The 6,168-nt window shown below is 36.0% G+C and overlaps 1 long non-coding RNA gene across 2 annotated transcripts; it reads left to right on the forward strand.

Annotated features, from left to right (window-relative positions):
- Nucleotides 1–3,232: 3,232 nt before the first annotated feature.
- Nucleotides 3,233–5,617, forward strand: LOC143412314 (uncharacterized). 2 transcript variants are annotated; one of them, XR_013099404.1, is made up of 4 exons: nt 3,233–3,599; nt 3,722–3,887; nt 4,125–4,220; nt 4,572–5,617. It is a non-coding gene; the product is annotated as an uncharacterized LOC143412314 (long non-coding RNA). The 2 variants fall into 2 exon arrangements; XR_013099403.1 differs by lacking the exon at nt 3,233–3,599 and having other exon boundaries at nt 3,608–3,887.
- Nucleotides 5,618–6,168: the final 551 nt, after the last annotated feature.

The raw sequence follows: 6,168 nt of genomic DNA on the forward strand, positions 1-6,168 counted from the left end.
ATGGCGCATGTCTCCAGGCTGATGCAATCATTTAAAATAAAAGCCTACTCATCAGCACATCTTTATGCATCAGTTCAGGTGCTTGGCAATGAACATTAATAGTTGAATAAGAGTGCGTGGAGAGTGTGATTTAAGGCCAATCCACCCCCACATATTATCGGAATTACAAAGAGAACACTATCTGCAAATGTGTACAAATTAGCTTTTGTGTGCATATACATTTTTAGTGGTGCACCTAAATGCTGTTTTATAGAGTAAATTGCACTCCTTTAAATGTTTTATGACAAAGTTCAAGTGAGCTGCCATGTTTCTTTTACTGTGTGTGAGTGGTTTCTATTCTGCTCTGCTGAAACGACAGTCTATCTAGCAGGGTCTCCCATCTCTACTAGAACTTTTTTAGCTTTACTGACCATTAGGCTCTTAGTTACTTGAGTGACAATGCTCTAATGGAACAATTGAAGCTTTAATGGTGCTTTCTGAACATCAGTCATATTTTTCATCTCAACACAGATGAAATACGGGGTTGAACAGTGTCACAGAAAATGGGTTACTGTTCATCACGCATCTCTACAGAAATGTAAATTACACTGTTGATGTTTAATTTTTTTAAATCCTGGAAATAAGGTGAAGACAAAGTGAATGTCAAATATTAAATGCTACAGTTTAGCAGTAAAGCATATGGAACTACATGGCACAGTTTCCTCACAGGTTTGAACAACTAATTATTATTGCATCTATGCAATAATTGAATAGTTCAGTGCTGTCAAATTTTTAATATTATACCTACACTGAATGAAGAGGCAAACAGAAAGGCAGACTTTGCAGTGTTTGGATACAATGTGATTGAGATTTCGTAAAACTCTGTAGATGGACGTGTCTTCTTCCTTATGAAATGACTAAATCTGTTCTTATGAAAGATGCTTTCTAGTCTTTGTCAGTGTCCACTCTGCTTTTTAATAAATGGAGTTATCATTCTGCAGTTTGTCTTGTGTTTCCTTAGACAAGCAGGCCCATCAGAATGCTTTATTATTTTGGATCCCTGCATCCCTGGATCTGCCCTGATTAGGGCGTTTTCTACTTCATATTTTGTGAAAAAGCTTTCTTTGCCACAGTCTGTGTGCTTTATATGTCAGGCATGAAAATGTGTAAACATAGAAAATCTGAAGAATTTGTTAGGAGGAAACATGTCAAGAGGGCAAGCCTTTAAAAAAGTGCTTATAATCAATTACTGATTTCAATCAGCACTCCTTCCAGTATCAACATGTTGCACTTTTGCACTGTGGATTTTTTTTATTATTTTCACTTCATTTTTTCATTTTTCATGTTCACAGCAGTAATACAAGTAGTATTGCTGGTATTAAAAGGGTAGTTTCCCAGCATTTGTTTTTTGTCATGAATCCAGCTTTTCTCTGCAATTAAGTTAAAGTGTATTAAGTGTGTTGTTTTAAGATTGGACATGGATGACTGGCAGTGCTAGAAGCTGACCATTACTTGTAATATGTTACAATAAATCCATAGCTTTGATATTATGTAAAAGCAGCAATGTCAACAATGAATCTTTAAAGACACCTGCAATTTCTTTTTGAATTCCAGACTTTTCCCTTCACAAATTCTCATTAACTCCACACCTTGTTGAGCATTTTTGCTAAGGGTTGTGCAAAAACTTGCAAAAGTTGCAGATGCAAATACTAAAACATATACTGGACAAACAGAAGAGCACCGATCAGAGTGATGGAATACAATTAAATGTTTATATTATGCCCTATAACTGAAATACATCAGTTCATTAGTGACCTGGCGACATAGAGCCGGTACTCATGTTTCGCCAGGATCCCACCAGCTTGTTTGAACTCTTTTATGCGGAATGCAGTGATGGATTCGCTCCAGTTTCCCGTTTTTGATTAATCTTTCCATAGAGCATTGTTCCAAAGCTCCAGAGAATCATCATGTGCTTTTTGGCCAACATTAGATAAGCACTGACATATTTTTATTTGGGAGCAGAAATTCCAGCCTTGATACTCTGACATAAATACCAGTTTTCCCAGAAGCCCCTTTCTGATTGTAGAAAATCATTAGCACTTAAACACTTGAAAGCCTGCAAATCACAGGATAATGCTTTATGTAGATTTCTGTGCCTGCATGTCTTTCTCTGTCTGTGTTACACACAGGGAGAGATCACAGGAGTCCTTGTACCAAAAATAACAGAAATATATATAAACAAAGACCATGACTGGGGATTCTGGCCAACATATAAATCAATTTCTATTAATTTTTAAAGGTAGAGATTAAAGGTAGAGATTTGCAAACAATATTCCAGAAAAACAGGGGCAAAAATATTTCCACAGAATGATGCAGAAACTTTGAAATGTCATATTTATTAATACTAAGTGACTCTGCACCTCGGGAATTTGGTGCCTTTATGCAATAAACAGAAGATGAGAATGCAGACCATGTGTTGGTGTTGGACATGTACACTGTAAACCCGAATGTTCAAAGTAATTAAACAGATTAAGTAGTGTATACTCAAAGTCTTTAAAAAGTTCTGTTAACTTAAATATGTCAAGTTCGTATAACATGTTCTTCTTTTTGAGTAAATGAAACTAATAATATTTGATTGAATTTAACTATTTCTATATTAAGTAAGCATCACTTAAAATAATAACTTAAGCACAACGTAACACAGTTAAGTTAGGACATATAAGAATGGTAAAGTCCTGTTATTTTTGTTGTTTCAAGTAGGTAGGATTTAATAATAAACTTAATTTATGTAGCACATGCTAAAATACAATAAAATCTCAAAGTGTTTCACCAAATAAGTAAAATCAAATTGTCTTAAATGCATTAGTGGAAGACAAAATGTATTTATTTTAATATTCATTGTTTTATCACTGTGTCCTACATATATATTTTTAATTTTTTCCGTAAGTGTTGAGCAGCTGCAGGAATCAATTTTTATTCCGAGTTAATCTCTGATTCACCCTCCGAAGCGGAAGGCGGCGCTAATGAGCATTAATACGAAACACAGAAGAAGTAAAGGTATATGGGCGGGAACAGCACCAAAGAGGCAACACGGACGACTGGAGAAAGTTGGACCTAAAGGCAGCAACTAGCATCACTGAACTTACAGTAAGTTTTCAATGTTGATATTAGTTTATTGTTAAAATACGAATATTTAGTTGTATTTTGGGTGCGTGTCGAAAAGAATAGCAGAAATGTCGGTCCATGTTTTTTATGTGCTTTGCTGCTCTCCCCGAAGGAAACTTTGCGCTTGCAGAGCTAGCATTAAGTTGTTGTAATGAGGGTCGCAGGCTGTTTAAAAAGTTAGATACTACTTGCTCTAGAGGTGGCGCCCGGTCGCCTAGTATGAAACAAAGTATTTTAATCTCTCTAAATTTTTAAACCCCCTCTCATGACTCAGAATAGTTGGGTCCAAACAAGCCCGTTGTCCCTGCAGTTACACAACGGAGATGCCTGTCTGCAGTGAGAGTGCTTTCAAGCAGTTTTCTTGTTAGAAACGCTATATTTTAAACTATATGTGCAGGGTTAGGGTTGTGAAGGAGCTCTTGGACCTCTGGCCTGCTCGAAAAATGGAGTCTGAGGTAATATGGATCAGCTCTGTTTAAAATGAAAATTGTAATTCTTACTCATGTGGCAGCTTTTTGCTGCTTTATAAAGATGTGCGAGATTCTTCAAATTGAACTGTATTGTCCTTCTGCTGTAGTTGTATGCAGAGTTTCAGCGGATTACAAATCAGAACCTGCCCAATACATTCTACGCTGAACTTGACCGCCATCTTCCTCGACTGATGACCTTATTCAGCCAGGGCATCAAAAACTGGGAAGACAGCAGATGCCCTGGTTGAAATTCTAAGAATTCACAATGAACAGGTAATAATAGATTGTTACACATTTCATAGGTTGAACCAGTGGAACATTGGACAGGTTCAATGATTTAAATGAGCTTTTTGAATTTTGCTATTACTCCACTTTGTGTTTGCTATTTGTCTGACTGTATTAAAGATGTGAACAGGTTATTTGTGGACATATGTTCTGATTTGACTGTTGTTTTTGTTGTTGTTCAGTAAACTCACCAGTATATACAATTCTGTTTTTATCTGGAAATAGGAAATCCATGATATCCACACCAAGTGCACTACCGTTCTCCACGCCCTTCCTGTCTATCTGCATGAGGATGTCTCTGGATTTTTCAGAACCTGCACTGTGAGTGTCCTTAAGTATCTAACAGATACTACTGTGTATATAAACAGTGCATCAAAGTACAAACATGTATTTTGATGCACTCTTTGGACTTACCTTTGTTTAGTCTACTCCTGTGTATTTCCTTTAGCTTAGTTTCAGTCTATCTCACACCACTTGATTCTCTGGTGAATTAGCTGATTTATGTGTGCAGAACATGGATCTTCTGTTTTTCACCTCTTACAGTGAGACTCAGGTCTCCCTTGTAAAAGAGGTATTGGATCTCAGTGGGAGTTGGTAAAATGAGAAATTATATGTCGTCTGTTGTATTTCTTGGGTTAGATTGTGATTAGTATCTCTTTTTCATTAATTCAGGACGAATCTGATGAGTTGGAGCTTGATGGTGTTGAAGTGGCCCTCTTCACTGTCATCAGTGACCATGACACAACAAGTCCAGTTCACTACCAACCTGTGAAAATCTCTGTCGTCATTGAAAGTGATGCCGTGTTCAGTCTCCCCAGATTTGGTGAAGCCTTCCTAGTAATGTTTGGACTGATCTATGCACTTCACCACAGCTACCCCAAAGCCCTGACCAACACTTTAGAATTTACTCAAAAGATTTTATTTGGTCTAGAAAGTGGTAAACTGTCACCCAGGTTACAGACCCTCAAGAATGACTTGGTTATGTAGGAACTCATCTGAAAGAAGGATGCAGGGTGAAGCATTATAAAAGGCTAGTTCAAAGTTCTCTCCTTTCATCTAAATAATGCCTCAAAACATTATTAGATTACTCTACAGGTGTTCAGCCAATAGGTCCAAACTATACAACGTGCCTTTGTTCTCATTAACATAATGCAAAGCAACACTAATGTTTTGTATGTTTTAATGTTTTTCGTAATACTATTTCCAAAACATTGTGGGCTGCGCAAGATGACCTAAATTTCACTGTTTGATACTGGTTAATGTAAAACAAATAGCATTGTAATTCACTCAAATTGCTGCCTTGTTGTCTTATTCAGATATTAGCCAGAGAGCCAAAAGCACATTTTGATATTATTAATTATTATTTTTCATTACTCTGACAGTTTTCCTGACTAAACAATTTTTGGTCTACTTATTTTAATTTATAAATGTTTTTGTTAATTATTTTTAATTTATGTAATTTTTTTTTTTTAAATGTATTTAATTTCAACATAGTGCTAAAAGGGAGCAGGCAAGATACTGTTCAATGGCAGATGTTTATGACTTTTGCATATTAAGTTACCGATACTCAGTGTAATTGAGGCAATCAATTGCCTCAAAAATTTTAAGTTTTGGGTCACATGTTTTTAAGTATCAAGTAGTCAACATATTTGACTAACGTGTACTTAAAATAATGACAACACAAACTAATAAACATTTGAGTTTTGTTAACATAAAAATGTTGTAGTTGTGTACTTATTTTTTATAAGTTCTGTGAACTTATTTCTTTGAATTTGTAAACTTGAAACTTTAAGTCATATTAACTGCAAATATTTGAGTTGACCGTTCTCAAAAGATACAAGTACCATGTAATCCAAACTTTTATGTTCTGGACAAATTTGGCTTTTGAGTTGATCAACTCAAAAAAATTGAGGCAATCGATTGCCTCAATTTTTTTGAGTTCTGGTAACTTATTCGGGTTTACAGTGTACCATGCCTTCTTTTATGTGGTAAGTTTGGTTCCCATCACAGGGTTGCAGTGTTTCTTTTTCCTGATGCAATTGCTGCCTAATGATACTTTAAAATATTTCATGGTTTCACTTACCATGACCTTGCCAAAATTGCATATTTTAGAATTACTGCCATTGGATTAAAAAAGAAAACAAAACACAACCCCCTCCCCTCTCCCCAGTTTCGGTGTTCTTGTTTGCCTTTAGTGCTGAGCTAACCACAACATGAGACCAAGAGGATTAACAGTCCTGCAGCTTCTGGGTTTGCTGGAGATTTCCTC

This window comes from Maylandia zebra, linkage group LG7 (genome assembly GCF_041146795.1).
Source record: "Maylandia zebra isolate NMK-2024a linkage group LG7, Mzebra_GT3a, whole genome shotgun sequence".
Lineage (NCBI taxonomy): Eukaryota > Metazoa > Chordata > Actinopteri > Cichliformes > Cichlidae > Maylandia > Maylandia zebra.